Consider the following 26301-nt stretch of genomic DNA (forward strand, 5'->3'; position numbering starts at 1 on the left):
TCTTGCGGATTCTACTATTAAGAAACCTATGGGAAGTATTACTGATGTTCTTGTTGTTGAAAATATGAATTATGTGCCCTTAGATTTCATTGTTCTTGATATAGATTGCAATCCTTCTTGCCCTATTATTCTTGGTAGACCTTTCCTTAGAACAGTTGGTGCGATTATTGATATGAAGGAAGGGAATAGTAGAGCCAGTCGCCCCAAAGTTCAACCCATGGTCCTCCTGCCCGATCACCTTTGATCGAAGGGACCATCCCACTAGCACCCGTCATGGCGGATTCGCCGCATTGGTTCTAGACCCAATTATTGACGGATTTCATCTCACTAGAGTCCTTATGGACGGCGGTAGCAGCCTGAACCTACTTTACTAGGATACAGTGCAGAAAATGAGCATAGATCCCTCGAGGATTAAGCCCACCAAAACGACCTTTAAAGGCGTAATACCAGGTGTAGAGGCCAACTGTATAGGCTCAGTCACACTTGAAGTGGTCTTCGGATCTCCGGATAATTTCCGAAGCGAGGAGTTAATCTTCGACATAGTCCCATTCCGCAGTGGCTATCACACACTGCTCGGGCAAACCGCATTCGCCAAGTTCAATGCGGTACCACACTACGCATACCTTAAGCTCAAGATGCCAGGCCCTCGAGGAGTAATTACGGTCAATGGAAACACCGAACGCTCTCTCTGAACGGAGGAGCACACGGCGGCCCTTGCAGCGGAAGTACAAAGAAGCCTCTCCAGGCAGTTCTCCAGTCCGGCCATTAAACGTCCGGACACCGTCAAGCGCGCCCGGAGTAACCTACAACAAGACCACCTGGCACGTTCCGAGCAGGTGTAGCAATGCGGCCCCAACCCCAGCCGAGGGAGTCCTGGATTAGGGGGTGTTCGAATAGCCGAACTATACCTTCAGCCGGACTCCTGGACTATGAAGATACAAGATTGAAGACTCCGTCCCATGTCCGGAAGGGACTTTCCTTGGCGTGGAAGGCAAGCTTGGCGATACGGATGATCAGATCTCCTACCATTGTAACCGACTTTATGTAACCCTCACCCTCTCCAGTGTCTATATAAACCGGAGGGTTTTAGTCCATAGGACAACATACACATCGACAATCATACCATAGGCTAGCTTCTAGGGTTTAGCCTCTCTGATCTCGTGGTAGATCAACTCTTGTAATACCCATATCCTCAATATTAATCAAGCAGGACGTAGGGTTTTACCTCCATCGAGAGGGCCCGAACCTGGGTAAAACTTCGTGTCCCCTGCCTCCTGTTACCATCCGGCCTAGACGCACAGTTCGGGACCCCCTACCCGAGATCCGCCGGTTTTGACACGGACATTGGTGCTTTCATTGAGAGTTCCTCTGTGTCGTCGCCATCAGGAAGGATGCCTCGCCCCGTCTTTAAAGATGGCACCGTTGCTAAGGGAGCTTTGGCTGTCGGCCAAACCCTCCGGCTAGGCGGTTTTCTTATGACCACCTGTTCGACTTCTACGCCGACGATGACCTCTCGAGCCATCGAAAACAATCTTCATGTCAACCCGGAACTTGCCGAACAGTTAAATCCAATAGAGCTTTCCTCCATAAACGAGCTCTTGGATCGCTTCGCTGCCCTGGGAGTCGCTATGGATTACGACCAGATTAGGCCTAAAACCGATCTGAGAGAGATTAACTCTCCCCAAGCCACCCATCACGTTGCCGTGGTAGAGGGAAAGTGTGGCGACCCTTCATCTATCCTAAGGACTCGCTACGTCCGGATTCCCGATCCCTCCAAGCCGGATGCCCGCGGAGGGGAGGATATCACTCAAGACCTGAACCTTGAATCAGGCGACGGACTGGATTCATTGGACGACATCCAGGAATCCAAACTTTCGAGTTCAGAAATTCCTCGGCCTCTGAGCCTCAGAAGGGGTAAGGCTTCAGATTCAATTCCACCCACCCACCCGAACATTAGCGATCTATCCCAAATCAGGCAAGAGCCCAAAGAAATAGTACATCATTACTAGGCCAGATTCCTCCTGGTTATGCACATGATAAAGGGCTGCCGTGAGGAAGACGCAATTTCATCCTTCTGCAATAATTGCACGGACAAGGGAATACTCAAGGCCATAAGTCACCGTGATATTACACGCTTCGTTGACTTAGCGTCCATAGTATGAAAGTACTGTGCAATGGAAAGCGCCCGGAAAACTGAAACAAAATTTTGGGACAATCCGGCCCTTAATACAATTCTAGTCCGAAATAAAAGGGTGCATCATCGCCAGACACCCGGGTCAAACACCAAAAGGCAAAAACCCTCTACAGGGCATGGAACCGTACTGGAAGGATGGCTTAATGGACCCTGTAAAATTCATAGTACAGAGGACGCCACACTAACTCACAGCCTTAGAGCATGTTGGATACTCCGGCAGGTGGCCAAAATTGGCGAAAACCTCCTAATGCCGGAGGACACAGAAAGCCACCGCAGAGACACCAATACGGTATTAACAGTCTTCGAGACCTTCGCATCAAATAATATGCGAAAAACGACACTCCGCAGCCTTGCCGAAGTCTACCAAGTAGCAACAATAAACCCATGGAGTGACACAGCCATTACCTTCAACGCCAGTGATGAACCTAAATTCCGAACAGCCCGAGCACCAGCTGCAATGGTCCTTAGTCCAATAGTGGACGGCTTTCGTCTCACCAAGGTACTCATGGACGGCGGCAGTGGATTGAACCTCATCTATGAGGAAACTCTCCAAAAAATGGATATAGACTGGAACCGCATCACGCGAAGCAGCACAACCTTTAGAGGAATAATCCCCAGTAGGGAAGCGCGCTGTACAGGAAAAATCACACTAGATGTGGTGTTTGGCATGCCGGACAATTACAGGTCCGAAGAAGTCATGTTCCACGTGGCCCCGTTCAGCAGTGGTTATCACGCTTTGCTAGGGAGGGAAGCATTCACAATCTTCCAAGCAATACCCCATTACGGGTACATGAAGCTCAAGATGCCCGGGCCTAACGGTATCATCACTCTCGCTAGTGATCCGGATGTAGCACTCCGCGCTGAAAACAAGATAGTCGCACTGGCCCTCGAGGCACTATCCGAAGCCCTAGCGGCCGAGGAACTGACTGCGCTGCGCTCTACCGTGAATAGGGACGACGTGGTACTCGACAAAAGATCCAAGTCCACCTCCTTTAAACTAGCGGACGAAATAGTCAAATTCCAAGTCCATCCAACGGACCCCAACAAAACAGCTTCCATCGGGGCACAGTTAAACCCTGATGTCGACGCCGCATTGCGAGAGTTCCTACGGGAGAACTGGGACATTTTCGCTTGGCATCCTTCAGACATGCCAGGAATCCCACGCAGGCTGGCCGAGCATAGCTTAAATATCCAAACAGGATTCAAACCTGTCAAACAGGCTCTTCGGCGTTTTTCCGAACCTAAGAGACAGGCTATGGGAGAGGAGCTAGCAAAGCTATTGGAGGCTGGATTCATCAGAGATATAAAACATCCGGACTGGCTAGCAAACCTGGTGATGGTACCAAAGAAGATCAAATCCTGGCGCCTGTGTGTCGATTTTAAAGACCTCAACAAGGCTTACCCAAAGGATCCCTTCCCTCCCCCCCGCATCGATCAAATTATCGATGCCACCGCAGGACACGATTTGTTGTGTTTCCTCGACGCATATTCTGGCTACCATCAAATCAAGATGGCAGAATCAGACCAAGCCACAACGGCATTTATCACACCATACGGGCCATTCTGCTTCAACACGATGCCCTTCAGGCTCAAAAACGCCGGCGCAACATATCAGCGCATGATTCAGACATGTCTGGCAAGCCAGATCGGTAAAACAATGGAGGCATACGTAGATGATGTGGTCGTCAAAACAAGACATGTTGAATCTCTAGTAGACGACTTGAGGCTCACATTTGATAATCTCCGAACATACGACATCAAGCTCAACCCAGAAAAATGCATTTTCGGCGTTCCAGCCGGTAAGCTCTTGGGCTTCATTGTATCCAATAGAGGAATTGAAGCAAATCCAGCCAAGATCCGAGCTCTGTCGCAATTGGATATCCCAAAGGACCTCAAACAAATACAAAAGTTAACTGGATGTGTGGCGGCTCTAAGCCGCTTTATCTCCCCCCTGGGAGAAAAGGCCCTTCCCCTTTACCGCCTCCTTCGACGCACCGAACACTTCAAATGGACGGACGCAGCCACGGACGGACTCGACGAAATAAAAGCCATACTGGCAACAAACCCAGTCCTGGCCACGCCTAACACCGGCGAACCAATGCTATTGTACATCGCAACAACACATCAGGTTGTAAGCGATGTGCTCGTCGTCGAACAAGAAGTGGACGGACACAAATTCCCCCTTCAAAGGCCTGTCTATTATGTGTCCACTGTCCTCACTCCCTGCAAATCACGGTACCCGCATTATCAAAAGATTGCGTACGTGGTATTCATGGCACCCGGAAGCTTGCGACACTACTTTCAAGAGTGGTTCGAATTAATGGTAGGCCTCCGAAGTACCACTCAATGACATAATGAATAACCGCGACGCAACGGGCCGGATTGCTGGAAATGTGCCATCGAGCTCCTCCGTTCGAATAACTTATAAGCCACCGAGCCATCAAGTCACAAGTTGGCCGATTTCGTCGCAGAGATGGACGGAGCCGAACTCCCTAAAGAGCACGGCACATAGTCAAATCGGATCATGCTTTCGAACGGCTCAAAATGTTGGCCGGACTGGGGCTGGTGTCCGTTCTGACGTCCCCCAAGAGACACAGTTCAATACGCACATTAGATTCTGTACACGGACTTCCAAACAATTGCAAGCCGGAATATGAAGGCCCTTCGACAATGGTTTCCGGATGGCAGTTATCCATGGGCATCCAACGTCCTTAGAGGTGCGCGGGGACTCGAACCTCGGCGAATATCCCAATAAACGGAGACTTCGATTGCCAAGGATCCGAAAATGGCAACTTACTGCAGTGACCTCGGTTCGACTCACCTAAGAATATAAAGGCGGCAATACAGTCGCGCATGTAGTGTCAGGACCCCGACTCGATGTCACATCGATCTAGCCGGTAACACTTCATATCACTTTGCGGCCTCACGCACGGTATCCCACGGGTGTCGCCTTACCTTTGCCCGGGACCGTTTGCGCCTTTTGGCTCACGTATATGATAGTGTCGCTAGCATCCATATGATAAAGAGCCCGGGCTGACATGACTAGTCGTAAACCCAAAGCGGCACAGACTTACAGGGACAGGCATCCATGACCCAGCTTCGAACGTGTCGGTCATCAGCAAGTGGGCCCGGGCTGTAGCACTGGGCTAGCAGGACTCCGGTAAACCGGGCTGTAGCGGGCTAACAGGACTCCGGTACTCAAAGCGTGACATTTCCCCGAAGGGACAGACACAGGAACGAAGAAGGACACATGCCGGCCAGCCTAAGTGTTCCAGAGCAGTAGCAAGCTACCATGGCTCAGCGGTAACACTAGGAGACATTTCCCGGTAAGAGAGGCTACTAAAGATAAACAACTAGATAGTCAGATCCCACACATACCAAGCATTTCAATCATACACACAATATGCTCGATATGTGCAAATACAACGAAGCATCACAACATGACTCTACGACACAAGTACTTTATTTAGGGCTCAGAGAGCCATACATAACATACACACAAAGGTACGGGTCTCACGACCCAACATACAAGTCATACAGTCATACAAGCCAACAGCGGAAGTACTTTGTCTGGGTACAGACAACTAGTAAAATAAAAGAGGCTTGGAAGCCTAACTATACTACGTGGTCCATCACAAGCTCAGGGTCACCACCTGGGTCTTTAGCCTACTCGTTGATGTCAACGTCTACATAGAACCCATCAGAAGGGGTTGCAGCGTCTTCTGTAAAAAATGTAGATTATAGCAACATGAGTACAAAGGTACTCAGCAAGACTTACATCAGATCCTACATACATGCATAGTATCAAGAAGGGTTGGTGGAGTTATTGCAGCAAGCCAGCTTTGACTCTTGGCTAGACTATCCTACGATACACCAATTTGAAATGTTTTGCGCACACGAGTCCACTACTCACCACTTCAATACACTACCGAGGATCCACCTCCGTCTTCCTACGGAAGAGCCATCCTCGGCACTCACACTTATCTTGAGGCTTTTAATAGTTTCCATTTACTTGTCTATGAACTGTATAGGCAACCAAGTAGTCCTTTACCGCGGACGCGGCTATTCGAATAGATCATGTTAACCCTGCAGGGGTGTACTTCTTCATACACGCTCTCACCACTTATCGTCGTTTACACGACATGTACTCGGCAACCTTCAAGCGGAAGCCCAACGTGGGTGTCGGCCACGACCTACCTAATCACCTAAGCTCCAGTCCAGGTTTATCGCCTATTCAGGTTCCATCCGCAGGGAGTCCGGCCGAGGTTTCCCATACGGCCCCGAACGATGTGAACAGGGTTCCCGAGATACCTAACGGGTATTCGGTACACCCGGCCACGTACCTACCGCATCACAGCCCACCCCTACGGTCAGCGCTGTCCACGGCCTCCAGTAGGCTACAAACACCAGAAACTACTTGCAACTCCTGGACGGAGAACTAGGGTGAATAAGAAGTCGAGAGGGTCCATTGGTTTCGGGCCCAATGCATGGTAGTAGCTGATTCTTAAATCACACATACAGATCTCAGTGCTTAAGGTCGGCTTCAATGAAACAACCCACCATGTACTCCTACATGGCCTCTCATCGATACCTTTACCAAATCGTGTTCACCACACCACTCTCATTACCGACATAATCATTTCACTCTAGTCCATCACCCAGATGAACCAGACCTGACACGACTCTAAGCATAGCAGGCATAGCAAGGTAGGAACAACACATACATATGGCTCAATCAACTCCTACACATGCTAGTGGGTTTCATCTAGTTACTGTGGCAATGACAGGTCATGCAGAGGAAATGGGTTCAACTACCGTAGCACACAGCAGTTTGAATCGCGTTGTCTTAATGCAGTAAAATAGAGCAGGAGCGAGAACATGGGATTGTATCGATATGATCAAATGGTTGGTTGCTTGCCTGATGGTTCGTTGCACGGATACGATTCCTCGTTAGGGTAATCACGGTACTCCTCGGGAACAGATCCTGTCGCAAAGGATAACGATACACAGGCATTACCAAACAATGTGCAACAATATGATGCATGCATGAAACATGGCAATATGAGTGTGTTGGGCTAATGCAACTAAAACCAGATGTGTTTGAGCAAATTTGAATCAAAGATTCAAATTCCAATTCAAATATGGCCTTTTAAAGTGCCTTTTCTTGTTCTGATTGAAACATCAAGTTAACTTGTTTGATCATGCATGAAAATAGTACAGATGGATAGATTGGATTTTTCTGATCATTTTTCATATATTATTTGTCCAATTTGGAGTTACAGAATAAAAGTTATGAATTTTTGAAGTTTAAATAATATTCTGGAATTTCCTGATTTAATTAAATCCAGAAATATCATTTACTGCGTCAGCCTGACATCACAGTGACATCAGCAGGTCAACAGGGCTGGCTCGGGTCAAACCTGACGTGTGGGGTCCACACGTCAGTGACCAGGTGCTAATCCCGCGTTGACCCCGGGCTGGTTAGCTTTGACTAACCCCTGGGGCCCACTTGTCAGCGTCAGTAGGTGATGGATTAGTGGTTAATCAACTAGGCCACGTCAGCTCGCCGGAGTTCTGGCCGGCGGCGACCAACAGTGCGGCGGCGATAGTGGTTTTGGTCGTTTCGGCCACCAAATGGAACGTGGCGACCACCGGAGTGAAGCTGAGGACGACCCGCGGCTCTTGGCGGAGTCCGTTGGGGTCGGGGTGGCCGGAGTCGACGCCGGCGACGACTTTGGCGGCCACCGAGGTTCGGTCGGAGGTGAACTTGGTGCTAGAGGGTTCGGTGAGGCTCGTGGAGTGGCTAGCTAGGTGCTGTGGAACGCGGTGAGCAAGATGGACACCATCTTGTGGCCGGAGGATGACCGGGAGCACGTCGGCGACGAGGTCCACGGCGGTGGGTGCGGTTGAGCTCCGGGAGGTTGCTACACGGCTCGGGAGCAAGAACGGAAGGGAGGGGAAGATGGCTAAGCTCACAGTGAGTGCGACGGAGTCCTTGGTGCGGTCGGAGATGGACCGGAGCGACGTCGGCGTTGAAGGGGATCTCCGGCGACGGTGAGCTCGGGCGAGGTCGGTGCGGTGGTCTCGGGCGTTGCGAGCGCTCGGGGCTCGGCTGCTCGATGAAGTGGACAGCGGCGAAGCTCCTGGACACGGTGAGACGGCGTGGAGACGACGGGGAGCACGGCTACGACGGTGGTGCGGCGATGGTGGCGTCGGCCATGGCTGGGGCGTGCGAGGGGGAGGAGCTGGAGAGGAGAGGGGGTGTCTGGGGGGTTCGGGGGAGAGAGGGAGGACGATCCACGTCGTCACCTGGCGAGGGGAGCGGCGAGGCGGCGAGCAGGTGCGTGGCGCACGCCGCGGTCGCCGTCGGGCACCTGCCTGCCTGCCTGGCCGAAGCAGCTCGCTGGAGCGGTGCTGGGCTGGGCCGGCAGGTGGGCTGGCTAGTGGGCTGCGGTGGCGCCAGGTAGGGTTTTCCCTTTTTTTCTATTTTCTGTTTTATTTAATAATTCTGCAACTTTGTTGAGTTAAATAAAATACCTAGGCAACTCCAAAAATCACCAAACTACTCCTGGTCCATAGTTGGAATATTTCCAACATGAAACATTTCAGTTTGGAGATATTTGAGCATTTAAATATTTTATATTATTTCAAATGCCCAAATTCAAATATCTATGATTTAATTCAAAGACCCTATGATGGCCTAGAAAAATGTGCACCACTTTTGTCAGAGGTTCTGAACCAAGGCTAAAATGATGGACATTTTAGAAGGGCATTTCAGGTTCATTGAAAAATTATTTTAGTAACCCTAATTGGTTTCAGAGGGGACTGGGGGTTCTGTCATCCCCATTTCAAGTTTCTGATGAAAGAGTAAACATGATGCAACACTCTAATGCATGACTAGCTAGGGTGTGACAACTCACCCCCACTCAAAAGAATCTCGTCCCGAGATTTGGGTTCCTCCGAGAAGAAGGTGGGATACTCGAGTCGAAGACGATCCTCCCTTTCCCAAGTTGCTTCATCTTCAGAATGGTGCGACCATTGAACCTTGAGAAACTTGATATTATGACGTCGCGTGGTACGTTCGGCTTGATCGAGGATACGAATGGGGTACTCTCGATATGTAAGATTATCTTGGAGATCAAGCGTTTCGTGGTCCACTTCACGGATAGGATCCGAGAAGCAACGCCTGAGTTGAGAAACGTGGAAGACATCGTGAACTCTGGAGAGGTGCGGAGGTAGTTCCAATTGGTAGGCAACTTCTCCTCGTTTGGCAAGAATGCGAAAAGGTCCAATGTAACGAGGAGCCAATTTGCCTTTGATACCGAAGCGATGGGTTCCCTTCAGAGGGGTGACCCGAAGATAAGCCTTCTCGTCAACCTCGAAAGTCATAGCCTTATGTTTTCGGTCATATTGACTCTTTTGACGGGATTGGGCTGTTTTCAACTTTTCACGAACGATACGAACTTGTTCTTCTGCTTCCTGAATCATATCCGGGCCAAAGAATTGTCTTTCCCCGGTCTCTGACCAGTTAAGGGGTGTTCGACATCGTCGTCCATAGAGAACTTCAAAAGGGGCTTTACCCAAGCTAGATTGATAGCTGTTGTTGTAAGCGAATTCGGCAAATGGAAGGCACTTCTCCCAGTCCATTCCGAAAGAGATAACGGAGGCTCGAAGCATGTCTTCTAGAATTTGGTTGACGCGTTCCACTTGACCACTTGACTGAGGGTGGAAAGCGGTGCTAAAGGAGAGACGAGTTCCCATAGCATTTTGGAAACTTTCCCAAAATCGAGAGGTGAAAAGACTTCCTCGATCCGAATTGATTTCCAAAGGAACACCATGGAGGGACACTATTCGGGAGATGTATAAGTCTGCCAGCTGACTAGCGGTTATACTCTCACGAACAGGTAAGAAATGAGCTACTTTGGAAAGACGATCGACCACGACGAAAATAGCATTATTCCCTCTTTTGGTCCTGGGAAAACCGGTAATGAAATCCATACCAATTTTATCCCATTTCCATTCAGGAATAGCTAAGGGTTGAAGGGTGCCAGCAGGCCGTTGATGCTCTGCTTTTACACGACGACAGACGTCGCAATTGGCAATATACTGAGCAATTTCTCTCTTCATCCTAGTCCACCAGAACCTCTGGCGTAGGTCCTGATACATTTTAGTACTACCGGGATGAATGGTGAGAGGAGATTCATGGGCTTCCTTAAGGATTAATCGCCTTAGGTTGCGCACTTTGGGAACTACTAATCGATCCCCGAAGTACACGACTCCTTGATCATTAACGGAGAAACAATTCGCAATTCCCTTCTGAATGTTCCTCTTGATGCGGGAGATTCCCGGATCTACCTTCTGTGCTTTGATAATTTGATCCGTAAGGGTAGGTTTTGCCACCAAGGTGGAGAGAAAACCTTGAGGAACAATGTGAAGGTTAAGCTTCCGAAATTCCTCATGGAGAAGCGGTTGACTTTGTTGTAACATCAGGTTGTTACAATAAGATTTACGACTTAGCGCATCAGCCATGACGTTGGCTTTCCCTGGGGTATAGGTTATCCCTAAGTCGAAGTCTGTGATCAATTCAACCCAACGTCTTTGCCTGAGATTCAAATCCGGTTGGGTGAAAATGTACTTCAGACTTTGGTGATCAGTGAATATTTCGCAACGATTACCGAGGAGGTAATGTCGCCAGGTCTTAAGTGCATAGACTACGGCTGCAAGTTCTAGATCATGAGTAGGATAATTCTCCTCATGTGGGTGCAATTGCCGTGAAGCGTAAGCAATTACGTGTCGATCTTGCATGAGAATGCAACCTAGTCCTTGTCGCGAGGCGTCGCAGTAGATAACAAAGTCTTTGGAGAAGTCTGGTGGTACCAGCACAGGAGCAGAGGTCAGGCGTCTTTTCAGTTCCTGAAAGCTGTGCTCACATTGTGGAGTCCATTCGAACTTCTTATCTTTCTTGAGGAGTTCGGTTAGAGGTTTAGCAACTTTGGAGAAGTTCTCGACAAAGCGACGGCAATAGCTCGCTAAGCCTAGAAAACTCCGAACTTGCTTGACCGATTCGGGTGGAGTCCAATCAAGGACGGCTTGAACTCGCTCAGGGTTAACCGCAATACCTTTACCAGATATTACATGACCCAGATAGGTCACTTCTGGCAACCAGAATTCACATTTAGAAAATTTGGCATAAAGGCGATGCTCTCGAAGTTTCTGCAACACTAGCCTTAGATGTTCGGCATGTTCTTCCTCGTTCTTGGAGTAGATGAGTATATCATCGAGATAAACTACGACGAATTTATCCAAATACTCCATGAAGATTGAGTTCATTAACCGAGAAAAGGTGGCTGGAGCGTTGGTTAAACCGAAGGACATGACGGTGTACTCGTATTGGCCGTAACGAGTAACAAAGGCCGTTTTAGGAATGTCCCCGTTTCTGATTTTGATTTGATGGTAGCCCAACCTCAAATCCATCTTGGAGAAGACTGAGGATCCAGCGAGCTGATCATACAGATCGTTGATCCTGGGAAGTGGATATTTGTTCTTGATTGTGACCAAATTGACAGGTCGGTAATCTACAACCATCCGGTCCGTACCATCCTTCTTCTTGACGAATAGGACGGGGCAAGCCCACGGAGATGAACTAGGGCGGATGAAACCCTTTTTCAAGGATTCATCGAGTTGCTTCTTAAGCTCGGCTAGTTCTAGGGGTGCCATCTTATAAGGTCTTCTAGCAATCGGAACGGTTCCTGGAATGAGGTCTATTACGAACTCAACATCCCTGTCAGGTGGAACACCTGGCAATTCCTCTGGAAAGACATCCGGAAAATCACGGACTACCGGAACGTCCTCAAGGTCTGGCAAAGGGCTGGCGTTAAGAGAATATAACTGCCGCTTGGCTATTCGGGTCAAGACGTTGACTATCTTTCCCGAAGGATGGGTGAGTTGAACAGTCCTAGAGAAGCAATCGATTTTGGCATGATGAGCTGACATCCAGTCCATACCCAAAATGATATTAATGTCTGAAGATTTAAGGGCTATCAAAGATGCGAGAAAAACAAGTCTGTCGACTTGGATTTCATTTCCATAACTTACCCTAGAGGTCTGCCATCTAGACCCAGGGGTAGAGATTTCCATAGTGGACGGCAGATCACAGAATGCAACGTTATGCAAACGAGCATAATTTTCAGATATAAAGGAATGAGAGGCTCCTGTATCGAAAAGAACAGATGCCGGGTGGCAATTAACAAGAAGCGTACCGAGAACGACGTTGGGATCCTCTTGAGCTTCTTCGGCAGAGACACAGTTGACATGGCCACGTGAAGCGGTGACCGGTTTGGCATGGAACACCTTCCCTGTCGGCTTGCCACGGCCAACAGCTTTAGCAGATTGATTGGGGTTGGTCTGGGGACACTCACGCATATAATGACCAGATTCCCCACACTTGAAACAAGTCACGGAACTGGTACGTGGAGGAGCATTATTGGATGGACCCCCATAGGGCTTGGCTGGTGCAGACTGTTGAACAGGGCGAGGCGCCTGAAAAGATGGCCTCGGTGTGAACCTGGGTGGCAGGGCGGTATTGGGTACCCACACGCGGCGCTTCTGAGGACCAGCACCGGATGAGGAACCCATATCACGTCCATGCTTGCGTGTTGCGTCATAATCAGTCTGACCAGTTTCAGCACTGATGGCTTTGTTGACAAGTTTCGAAAAAGATGTGCACTCATGCAGACGGAGGTCGCGACGAAGCTCAGGACTAAGGCCCTTACGGAACCTTGCTTGCTTCTTGGCGTCAGTAGAAACTTCCTCGGTTGCATATCGTGCAAGATTACCAAACTCCCTGCTATAGACATCCACAGAAAGTCGGCCTTGGGTGAAATTGCAAAATTCTTCACGCTTACGGTCCATGAGACCCTCCGGAATGTGATGTTCACGGAAAGCCTCACTGAATTCAGCCCAAGTTGTGACATGGCCCGCTGGGCGCATAGCTCCATAATTCTCCCACCATAGACTGGCGGGGCCTTCAAGGTGATATGCAGCAAAGGTGACCTTGTCAGCCTCAGCTACCAGCGCGGAACGCAGCTTGTGAGAGATACTGCGAAGCCAGTCATCGGCGTCGAGAGGCTCGACGGAGTGGTGGAACGTGGGTGGATGCAATTTAATAAAATCACTGAGTGACACCACGTTAGCCCTCTGATGGTGTGCTGTATTCTGTTCAATACGCTCCAACAAACGGTTTGTCTCCCGCTTGTTTCTCTCAGCTTCCATCATCACCTCGGCTAGTGAAGGAGGATGAGGCAGATTTTCATTTCTGGCTTCACTGCCTTCGGCCTGCTCTTGAGAAGCAGGGTTGGCGCGCGTGTTGACCATCCTAGGTAAACAAGCCAATGATTTAGTCAGAATGATAAAATTCCGACATAGGATACATAATGCAAGGAATAACTCGGAATGCAAGATGATCATCCGTATGACATGGTAGATACAGAAACTGCTTCTTTATTCCATCGTCATACACACCATACAAGGTTTAGTACAAGACCAAACAAAGTACTATTACGGTGAAAAGGGATTACATCTCATCGGAGGCATTCCAAACTCCTATACATTATTTTTCTACAACTCCGGAAGAGTACAAACTAGGTCATATCCCACGAGTCACGCGGGACGACAGACGACACAGCTAGTGCGAACTAGTGATACTACTACTAACTCAGACCGATCCGTAGTAGTCCTCGTAGAAGTCACCTCCATAGCCCGGAAGTTCAACATGATCATCCGGAAACAGACGGTCTCGCGGAGCTTGTGGACCATAGGGGCTAGGATGAGGTCTTGGACCAGCAAACGGTGGCCTGCGGGGACCGCGAGGTGGGGTGATGCCTCCTACATCACGCCAAACCATCACGTCTGGCAGAGCAGATCTCACAGGATAGAGATCGCGCATGTCTGAATATCCAGCTTGCACTGCCGGTGCGAACCGAGTCAAAGTGGCCCAGTGGTCAGCACGGGTATTGAAGAGCTCTAACCTTAAGGCCCGATTTTCACGGTCCTTATCCTCGAGCATCTCAGCAGTGGTGCGAGTCCGTGAATCCTCCTGAGTGGAGTCAGCATATATAGCCTGAAAATATCCTTGTGCTCCCGGAAGTGATCCTGGCATATACCGGAAGTCAGAGTCCCGAAATAACCCAGATCTGACTCGCATAATGGTCATCATAGAGTAGGCGGCATCCTGCACAGCCATCTCGATAGTAACCCCGAGTCCATAGGAGCAGTGAAGAGGCTCAGTGGATCCAGGATAAGATGGAAATATCCTGACAGTGCAGAGATACTGGCTTTGATTAAAATCTCGGAATTGCTCTTCGACCGTGTACTCAGGATACCAGCGGTATCCAGCCTCAGTCATTACCCTGACCAACTTAGCAGTATGGCCGGGTACATCTAGGCATCGAGTCAGGCGAACCACTTGATTGAGGTCGCGAGTGGCCATCTGAAAGCACAATTATAATGCAAAGGCATTAGAATTTCTAGCAAAATTTCGGCAGCATAACAGCTGTAAATGCTCAAAAAGGATATTGAGACATTTGACAAAGGATTTCGTACACACTCAACATCATCATATCAAGTCTTGAAACCATTCTTACAACATAATGTGGTAGTAGAACTGGACTAGGCTTGTAACCATCAAACTTATAAGGTACTACTGATCAGTAACACGTGATCCTGATAGAGAGAACAGATCCTAATTCCTTAACCCCCGGTGGAAGAATGGACTGACTCAGATCAGAATGTCATAAGATATAAGGAGTAAAAAGAGCCTTACGTTCCAACCCACAAACAATTCCCCTACATATAACTAAAGAATTTCTAGACTCAACATCGACCAGTTTGGCTTGGAGAACCTACAGGCAGTCCGGCTCTGATGCCAACGCTGTCAGGACCCCGACTCGATGTCACATCGATCTAGCTGGTAACACTTCATATCACTTTGCGGCCTCACGCACGGTATCCCCACGGGTGTCGCCTTACCTTTGCCCGGGACCGTTTGCGCCTTTTGGCTCACGTATATGATAGTGTCGCTAGCATCCATATGATAAAGAGCCCGGGCTGACATGACTAGTCGTAAACCCAAAGCGGCACAGACTTACAGGGACAGGCATCCATGACCCAGCTTCGAACGTGTCGGTCATCAGCAAGTGGGTCCGGGCTGTAGCACTGGGCTAGCAGGACTCCGGTAAACCGGGCTGTAGCGGGCTAACAGGACTCCGGTACTCAAAGCGTGACATTTCCCCGAAGGGACAGACACAGGAACGAAGAAGGACACATGCCGGCCAGCCTAAGTGTTCCAGAGCAGTAGCAAGCTACCATGGCTCAGCGGTAACACTAGGAGACATTTCCCGGTAAGAGAGGCTACTAAAGATAAACAACTAGATAGTCAGATCCCACACATACCAAGCATTTCAATCATACACACAATATGCTCGATATGTGCAAATACAACGAAGCATCACAACATGACTCTACGACACAAGTACTTTATTTAGGGCTCAGAGAGCCATACATAACATACACACAAAGGTACGGGTCTCACGACCCAACATACAAGTCATACAGTCATACAAGCCAACAGCGGAAGTACTTTGTCTGGGTACAGACAACTAGTAAAATAAAAGAGGCTTGGAAGCCTAACTATACTACGTGGTCCATCACAAGCTCAGGGTCACCACCTGGGTCTTTAGCCTACTCGTTGATGTCAACGTCTACATAGAACCCATCAGAAGGGGTTGCAGCGTCTTCTGTAAAAAATGTAGATTATAGCAACATGAGTACAAAGGTACTCAGCAAGACTTACATCAGATCCTACATACATGCATAGTATCAAGAAGGGTTGGTGGAGTTATTGCAGCAAGCCAGCTTTGACTCTTGGCTAGACTATCCTACGATACACCAATTTGAAATGTTTTGCGCACACGAGTCCACTACTCACCACTTCAATACACTACCGAGGATCCACCTCCGTCTTCCTACGGAAGAGCCATCCTCGGCACTCACACTTATCTTGAGGCTTTTAATAGTTTCCATTTACTTGTCTATGAACTGTATAGGCAACCAAGTAGTCCTTTACCGCGGACGCGGCTATTCGAATAGATCATGTTAACCCTGCAGGGGTGTACTTCTTCATACACGCTCTCACCACTTATCGTCGTTTACACGACATGTACTCGGCAACCTTCAAGCGGAAGCCCAACGTGGGTGTCGGCCACGACCTACCTAATCACCTAAGCCTCCAGTCCAGGTTTATCGCCTATTCAGGTTCCATCCGCAGGGAGTCCGGCCGAGGTTTCCCATACGGCCCCGAACGATGTGAACAGGGTTCCCGAGATACCTAACGGGTATTCGGTACACCCGGCCACGTACCTACCGCATCACAGCCCACCCCTACGGTCAGCGCTGTCCACGGCCTCCAGTAGGCTACAAACACCAGAAACTACTTGCAACTCCTGGACGGAGAACTAGGGTGAATAAGAAGTCGAGAGGGTCCATTGGTTTCGGGCCCAATGCATGGTAGTAGCTGATTCTTAAATCACACATACAGATCTCAGTGCTTAAGGTCGGCTTCAATGAAACAACCCACCATGTACTCCTACATGGCCTCTCATCGATACCTTTACCAAATCGTGTTCACCACACCACTCTCATTACCGACATAATCATTTCACTCTAGTCCATCACCCAGATGAACCAGACCTGACACGACTCTAAGCATAGCAGGCATAGCAAGGTAGGAACAACACATACATATGGCTCAATCAACTCCTACACATGCTAGTGGGTTTCATCTAGTTACTGTGGCAATGACAGGTCATGCAGAGGAAATGGGTTCAACTACCGTAGCACACAGCAGTTTGAATCGCGTTGTCTTAATGCAGTAAAATAGAGCAGGAGCGAGAACATGGGATTGTATCGATATGATCAAATGGTTGGTTGCTTGCCTGATGGTTCGTTGCACGGATACGATTCCTCGTTAGGGTAATCACGGTACTCCTCGGGAACAGATCCTGTCGCAAAGGATAACGATACACAGGCATTACCAAACAATGTGCAACAATATGATGCATGCATGAAACATGGCAATATGAGTGTGTTGGGCTAATGCAACTAAAACCAGATGTGTTTGAGCAAATTTGAATCAAAGATTCAAATTCCAATTCAAATATGGCCTTTTAAAGTGCCTTTTCTTGTTCTGATTGAAACATCAAGTTAACTTGTTTGATCATGCATGAAAATAGTACAGATGGATAGATTGGATTTTTCTGATCATTTTTCATATATTATTTGTCCAATTTGGAGTTACAGAATAAAAGTTATGAATTTTTGAAGTTTAAATAATATTCTGGAATTTCCTGATTTAATTAAATCCAGAAATATCATTTACTGCGTCAGCCTGACATCACAGTGACATCAGCAGGTCAACAGGGCTGGCTCGGGTCAAACCTGACGTGTGGGGTCCACACGTCAGTGACCAGGTGCTAATCCCGCGTTGACCCCGGGCTGGTTAGCTTTGACTAACCCCTGGGGCCCACTTGTCAGCGTCAGTAGGTGATGGATTAGTGGTTAATCAACTAGGCCACGTCAGCTCGCCGGAGTTCTGGCCGGCGGCGACCAACAGTGTGGCGGCGATAGTGGTTTTGGTCGTTTCGACCACCAAATGGAATGTGGCGACCACCGGAGTGAAGCTGAGGACGACCCGCGGCTCTTGGCGGAGTCCGTTGGGGTCGGGGTGGCCGGAGTCGACGCCGGCGACGACTTTGGCGGCCACCGAGGTTCGGTCGGAGGTGAACTTGGTGCTAGAGGGTTCGGTGAGGCTCGTGGAGTGGCTAGCTAGGTGCTGTGGAACGCGGTGAGCAAGATGGACACCATCTTGTGGCCGGAGGATGACCGGGAGCACGTCGGCGACGAGGTCCACGGCGGTGGGTGCGGTTGAGCTCCGGGAGGTTGCTACACGGCTCGGGAGCAAGAACGGAAGGGAGGGGAAGATGGCTAAGCTCACAGTGAGTGCGACGGAGTCCTTGGTGCGGTCGGAGATGGACCGGAGCGACGTCGGCGTTGAAGGGGATCTCCGGCGACGGTGAGCTCGGGCGAGGTCGGTGCGGTGGTCTCGGGCGTTGCGAGCGCTCGGGGCTCGGCTGCTCGATGAAGTGGACAGCGGCGAAGCTCCTGGACACGGTGAGACGGCGTGGAGACGACGGGGAGCACGGCTACGACGGTGGTGCGGCGATGGTGGCGTCGGCCATGGCTGGGGCGTGCGAGGGGGAGGAGCTGGAGAGGAGAGGGGGTGTCTGGGGGGTTCGGGGGAGAGAGGGAGGACGATCCACGTCGTCACCTGGCGAGGGGAGCGGCGAGGCGGCGAGCAGGTGCGTGGCGCACGCCGCGGTCGCCGTCGGGCACCTGCCTGCCTGCCTGGCCGAAGCAGCTCGCTGGAGCGGTGCTGGGCTGGGCCGGCAGGTGGGCTGGCTAGTGGGCTGCGGTGGCGCCAGGTAGGGTTTTCCCTTTTTTTCTATTTTCTGTTTTATTTAATAATTCTGCAACTTTGTTGAGTTAAATAAAATACCTAGGCAACTCCAAAAATCACCAAACTACTCCTGGTCCATAGTTGGAATATTTCCAACATGAAACATTTCAGTTTGGAGATATTTGAGCATTTAAATATTTTATATTATTTCAAATGCCCAAATTCAAATATCTATGATTTAATTCAAAGACCCTATGATGGCCTAGAAAAATGTGCACCACTTTTGTCAGAGGTTCTGAACCAAGGCTAAAATGATGGACATTTTAGAAGGGCATTTCAGGTTCATTGAAAAATTATTTTAGTAACCCTAATTGGTTTCAGAGGGGACTGGGGGTTCTGTCATCCCCATTTCAAGTTTCTGATGAAAGAGTAAACATGATGCAACACTCTAATGCATGACTAGCTAGGGTGTGACAGTAGTCCCCCCCAACATCTTCTTGGAGAGGCTTTTTAATCCATCCGTGGCATGGGAAGGGGAGCCGAACAGTAACAGCCCGGACCCAACCGCACCGCCCGACTCCGAACATTCTGACACAATCGGTGGCTCTGCCATTGAAGTAACACCTTCAGCCCACGTAATAATGGCCGTCATTGCCCCATGGACGGAACCATTCCTCGCCTACCTTACTAGGCAGGTACTCCCCGAGGACCAGAATGAGGCACGCTGCATAGTGCGGCGATCCAAAGCCTACAGAGTCCACGAGGGAGAGCTTTGTAAGAAAAGCACTACCGGAGTCCTTCAAAGGTGCATCTCCGAAGAGGAAGGGCGGAATCTCCTGGCTGAAATCCATGCTGGACTCGGCGGTCATCACGCTGCAGCCCGATCTCTGGTAAGCAAGGCCTTCCGTATAGGTTTTTATTGGCCGACGGCCCAGGCAGACGCTCAGGACTTAGTCCAACGATGCACCGGTTGCCAGCTCTTTGCAAACCAAAGCCATATGCCACCCACCGCCCTCCAAACTATCCCCATCACTTGGCCCTTTGCGGTCTGGGGGCTTGATATGGTTGGACCCCTTAAAGGCGGAACCCACAAGCACAAATACCTACTCGTCATGGTGGATAAGTTCACCAAATGGATAGAAGCCAAGCCTGTTAAGACGGCTGAATCCGGGCCTATGATAGACTTCATATCCGGGGTTGTACACCGTTATGGCGTCCCCCACAGCATCATCACTGATAATGGCACGAACTTTACGGCCGACGAGGTAAAACTCTGGTGCAAAAACTTGGGCATCAAGCTCGATTACACTTTTGTCTATCACCCACAGACTAACGGCCAGGTCGAACGTGCAAACGGTCTTATCATGAGTGGCATTAAACCCAGATTAGTACGATCCCTCAAGGAATCTAACACACACTGGGTAGAGGAGCTTGACTCCGTACTCTGGGGGCTGCGGACCACATCGAATCGCACCACCGGATATACACCATTCTTCATGGTGTACGGCGCTGAGGCAGTTTTGCCTTGCGACATAATTCATGACTCACCTCGAGTGCGCATGTACTAAGAAAGAGAAGCCGAGATCGATCGGCAGGACAGTTTGGACGCATTAGAAGAGGAGCGTGACATGGCAAAAGCTCGTTCCGCATTTTATCAACAGCAGGCTCGAAGATACCAAAGCAGAGAAGTACGGACCAAAAATTACAACGTTGGCGAATTAGTTCTACGCCTGCCGGACAAGAAAAAGGACAAACTCAAGCCCAAGTGGGAAGGTCCCTTCATCATCGACCAAGTCCTGATTGGTGGTGCGTACCGCCTGCGAAGTGCATCGGATAACCGACTCGAGCCGAACCCATGGAACGCAGCCCGCCTCCAAAGATTCTATGCCTAGCGCCGGATCCTGTGTTCGTCTCCTTACTCTGTCCATTTTTTATATATACCTTCTGTCTTACATTTCTCTCCTTCTCTCTCTCTTTCCCTCTTACAGCCTTTAGAGGCTCACAAAGTGACGCGCTATCCGCGCTCAGTAAACCTGGGGGCTTCTTTCGACGGAAGCTTATTTCTACGGGCTTCACGCCCAACACATGTGTCAAACTTCCGCATGTACCTTTTATTCACCACTATATGCATCGATATGACTTAAGTTTTGGCCAAGATGGGTTGCCTGGCTCCTGTGCTTACCCCTACGTTCCCGATTGTTTGGCTAGGCGGTAAAGGGAGCACCTCTGCGATTGTTACTGCCGGGTCAGCCGGACGTGTACCTCAGACTGGGTGAAGCCGAAAGCTAGCGTTCTTAAGGGAATATTCGGTCGGTGAACTAAAGACGATCTTTTTTATTTTTTCCACGTGCCCCCAGATGTTTTTCCTGCGTTTCTCTTTGCAACATGGACATGCACTTTAGGGCATGCTTCCCAGGGAAAGAACCCCTAACGGAACTATTCTCCCTGGAAGATGTTTCTTACTAACCATGTAATATAACATAACTAGTCGGGCACTTGTCTGTTCACGCCATAATGACCCCTACGCCTGGTCTCCACGCATTCCCCGGTTCCTATATAACCGCATGGGAATTCGGACACACTCCGGACCGTTAGGTCCCGAGGCTGAAGCGAAAAGGTCGGCCATGACAAATGATCTACAATCCGGCTAGAAGGCATTATAAATGTCAATTAAATTACATAGTCATTTTGACTGACTGTACTCCTCTTCAATACACCATCTAACAGGCTGTCTAATTTACAGTCCTGCTGGGAATACTTTGCGGCCAACTCTACTTGGCCGTATACTAAGCTCACAAGGATCTCCTTCCCATCGGGCCCTACAGGACCAACCTCGGCCATATGGTTGGGGTCGGCCTGTGAATACCGCGTCTTCACCATGGCCCAGGCCTCCCTAGCGCCTTGACATCAGGCGGATATCTTCCACAACTGGAAGCGCCGCCGTGCTCCCCTCAGCTTCTCCGCAAGCTCTCCAAGACCTTCGGGCGTGGAGACGGATGGCCACAGGACCTGGGTGACGCCTCGCATCGCCTGCCGAACTCTATCGAGCAATTTCAAGAGCTCGGGAAGAAGGTCACCCGTAGAACCGGGCATCTCCTCTGCAGGACGACCTGTTAACATACCTACGGATATCGCTCTGTTAATCGACGGCACCGCCGAACTTTCTTTTAAAAGGTTCGTTCAAGCACTTACTAAATATGCCGCACCAAAGCCGCTGATTCTCCTTCATGGAGTCTGACAGCTGGGCACGAACATCTTTTAGCTCGATGCCCAGCCAGGTGTTGGCATCTTGGAGAACATTCTTCTCCCCCATCACCTTTAATAGCACCCTCTCACCAGCCTTTAGTCGGCGCTCAAGGTGTTGCCTTTCTGGATTCAATCCAGCGCCATCGGCAATTTTATTTGTCAGATTCGCAGCAAAGCCGTTCTTCGCCACATACTTATCTTTCGAAATGTATATTACCAGAGGGGGTCTCCTTAGGCTCCCCTACCACGGCTAGTGCGGCCTCCAGTTGGGCCTTGCACTCTTCCAGCTCCTGGGACAGTAGGGAATTCTTTTCTGTAAGAACCTGCATTTCAAGTGATCCTTAAACCAGTTATTCTAACTGTTTTCAGTCTCGGGGGCTACTGCTACATATATATTTACCAAAATTTTCTTACCCGTATGTCTTTTACATATTGCTCCGTGGCTCTGGCTAGACCATTTTGAGCGGCACGGAGGTGCGCATCTCCCGAATTGAAGGCATCTAACGCCTCTTGGGAGAAGCAAGCGTCGTGAAGAATTGTCCGGCAACGCCTGTGGTTCATGGCACTTTCCACCTCTGAGTTGGTGGAAGATAACCCGTCCGCATCCTCCGTCAGAGGAACGTCTGGCACACGCCTGGCGTTCGCTTTCGCCCCCGGACCAGGCTTTGGAGCCTGGCTAGTGGAGGCATGATTAACAGCCTCTCCAGATATAGTCCGGCGAGGTCTCTTTGTCCTAAAAAGGGCACGAGTGTCAAATGTGCCTCGAAGGTATAACAACTGGGATAAAGGGGCGCACCATACCTTCGTGTTGATGCCTCGGTCTGGACTGCACCTCTTTTCTGCCCATGGGGCCCTGCGGCCCCTAGTTGGTTTGTCGCTGCAGGTTCGTCCTTCTACCTCAAAAAGCTCCCCTGCAAAGTTCAGTTGCAATCAGGAAATTAAACACGCGTGGACGGACCCCTGTCCGGGGTACAGGGACTTCGGTCTCAGGTACCTGGGGTGTTCGGATTAGCCCTGGGTAATCGGTCGTAATGGCCACCAAGGCGTTGTCCTCGCTCAATTGATGGAACACTCCATCAATCAGCTCCACAGATATGTTCAGATCCTCTTGAGAGGCCGGGTCGAGAGACCGTCCTGGGTCCTCGGGTTGTGGAGGCGGGCTGCTTATGTCCTTAACAGCCCGGCGTAGTTCCTGCATTGAAGTCATCAGACTAAGTATTTAACAATGGGAACACTAAACGGATGAGCAAGTAAATGCGACCACTTACCCAGCTTGGGGGATGTGCATAGAGAATCCACCCTGTGGGTTGACGCGGAGAAATTCCTCCTCTTCTCCCTTGTACAAAGTGGACAAAATCTTTAATAGAGCGGCAACTGAATCTGGCCCTTTGCGGCTGTAGCGGGTGGCGTCGTCCTCCCCGTTGAAATCCCACATGGGGTGGCTTCTGTACTGAAGCGGCTGCACTCCCCGCATGATGCATTCGGCCATAACTCCGATCATGGTTAGTCCGGAATGGGCCAGCAATCTTATTCGGCCCATGGGATAAACGATGTCCCTGTCACTTTCCCTTTGAGGGCTCCGTGGACGCCAGCTTAGGCGCTTCTTTAAAGGAGCACTATCGAACTCTGGGAGGCCGATCCGGACAGGATCTGGCAGCGGGACGTCTTCTATATAGAACCATTTCGAGGGCCAGTCTTCAGATGCCTTCTTTGGGGTTCCGGATAGATATCCGGTCCCGGCGATGCGCCATACTTCGGCTCCGCCCACTTGATACATTGACCCTTTCTTGGAACGGGGCACGAGGCAAAATATCTCCTTCCATAGTCCGAAATGAGCTTCAATACCCAAGAACAGCTCGTAGAGGGCTACAAAGCCCGCGATATGCAATACTGAGGCAGGCGTGAGATGATGTAGCTGGAGGCCGTAGAACTCCAGCAGCCCCCGGAGAAATGGGTGGATGGGAAATCCGAGCCCCCTTATTAAGTAAGGGACAAGGCACACCCACTCTCCTTTGGATGGATTAGGGGCATTCTCTACTTGCCCTCCGCTGTTGTAGACGGCAAGACCGACTCGGACCGGGACCATATAGGCCGGGGGGAGAAATACCTTGGTCTGAAGCGTCACTAGCTCGCTATGCGGAGTAGAACATCTCTCCCAATATCCAGGCTTAGGGCTAGAAGGGCGAGCGGAGGAGTTGCGGCTGCTAGCCATGGTGGAATGGACCTTTGTTGGATGCGCTATGATGGACACTCGTGGAGGGGAGAAGGTGTGGATTGGATCTAAATCCTCGTCCCCTTAAAAAGGGCAACTCATTTACGTGGGTAGGGGTGTGAACATAAAAACACTCAGACTTTTCATATTCGTTTGACACGTGGAAAACGACCATTATTGGGCGTAGAAGCCAAGGAGCGCAACATCTATAAGAAACCGGACTTTATTCAAACAGGTACATGGAATTTGGAGGAGAACCCGCCTTGCAATGCCGAAGACAATCTGCGCGCCAGACTCATCGTCATTGAAGCCTGGTTCGGGGGCTACTGAGGGTGTCCTGGATTAGAGGGTGTTCGGATAGCCGAACTATACCTTCAGCCGGACTCCTGGACTATGAAGATACAAGATTGAAGACTCCGTCCCGTGTCTGGAAGGGACTTTCCTTGGCGTGGAAGGCAAGCTTGGCGATACGGATGATCAGATCTCCTACCATTGTAACCGACTTTATGTAACCCTAACCCTCTCCGGTGTCTATATAAACCGGAGGGTTTTAGTCCGTAGGACAACATACACATCGACAATCATACCATAGGCTAGCTTCTAGGGTTTAGCCTCTCTGATCTCGTGGTAGATCAACTCTTGTAATACCCATATCCTCAATATTAATCAAGCAGGACATAGGGTTTTACCTCCATCGAGAGGGCCTGAACCTGGGTAAAACTTCATGTTCCCTGCCTCCTGTTACCATCCGGCCTAGACGCACAGTTCGGGACCCCCTACATGAGATCCGTCGGTTTTGACACCGACACCAGCCCTCGCGAAAATGCGATGCCAGTGCTTCGCGTACATAACTACACTTTAGAAATACCATGGGTACAGGGGGAGGGGCACCATCACGGCACGCCCAAAACACGGCTTAAACCGCACCAGGGGCTCCCGATTTTTTAATTTTCTCTTACTTTTAGGATTCCATTCTTCGGAAGGCCTGTTCGGTAGTTGAATTGCCGCACAAACGATGCAAGAACCAGGGAAGCAGACAAGGCATGCCGCATTACGGAACTCCCAGGTGGTCTCTATCACGAGCAGTATACTTGTTTCGCATACCATTCCACAGCCTTCCCCTGGAACGGACATGTTAAATAGTCCAACCTTTTGCTTATCGCATTATTTGTATCGTTCTGCTTTGATCGCAGCCCTTTTTAATAAACAATGCATAGCTTTTGTCTATTTTTGCATTACTCTTTTTTTACAAATATATGTTCCTTAACGACATGTTGCACCCGTACACTTTGGTACGGCCAAAATACGCCAGGGGCTTTAGTACCCCTCAATATGGTGTGAGAAGTCCGAACACTTTAACAAGTGCGGCACCTCGAACTTATAGCATTATATGCATCAGCTCTGAATCATGTCTTGAGTCAATAGTTGGGTTTGCCCGGCTCCTATGTTTTGGTGCCTTACGTTCCTCTATATCGGCTAAGGTAGCACTAGGAGAACTACTGCGATTGTGCCCCAGTTGAGCTGGGTCAAGCACCTCAGTAGAGAAAGCTAAAACTGACTGTCATGATGAAGTGAGAGCCGGTCACTATTCGAGAGGTTTTTCGAGTCCCTAAAGACTTATGCCGCTTAGAGCGAGGAGTTATCTCAGTCCGGCCAAGGCGTGGATAGCGCCCCGAACTCGGTCTTCCGAATACCAGGGGCTTCGCCGAAATTTAAAATTATAGAATTCTATGGCTAAGTGAGAGTGTTCACGCATTATAGTCCGATTGTCTTGTTCATTGTGCTGAGCGCCTCCCTCGAAGGACCCAAACATGGGAAAAAGAGCGCTCAGGTTTATCCCCAAACACCCCAGCACTAGCGGCACGGGGGCAGAAGCCGACGACTCACCATCTCTCAGAATTGATAAACAGCCGCACAAAAGGTAATATTTTAAATTCCAACTGCATTGCTTAGCGCATATGAACAAGTTTTCAGCGCACAGGACAAAACGAGCGAGTTTTACTCAAAAATTACATCGCTGGAACATTCATCCGCCACAAGGCAGGCACCCTTCAGAACATCCGTATAATAATTCTCAGGCTTGCGATGCTCTTTCCCCGACGGTGACCCCAGTGCACCTTAGCACGGGCAAGGGCCCTA

This window comes from Triticum aestivum, chromosome 5A (assembly GCF_018294505.1).
Source record: "Triticum aestivum cultivar Chinese Spring chromosome 5A, IWGSC CS RefSeq v2.1, whole genome shotgun sequence".
Lineage (NCBI taxonomy): Eukaryota > Viridiplantae > Streptophyta > Magnoliopsida > Poales > Poaceae > Triticum > Triticum aestivum.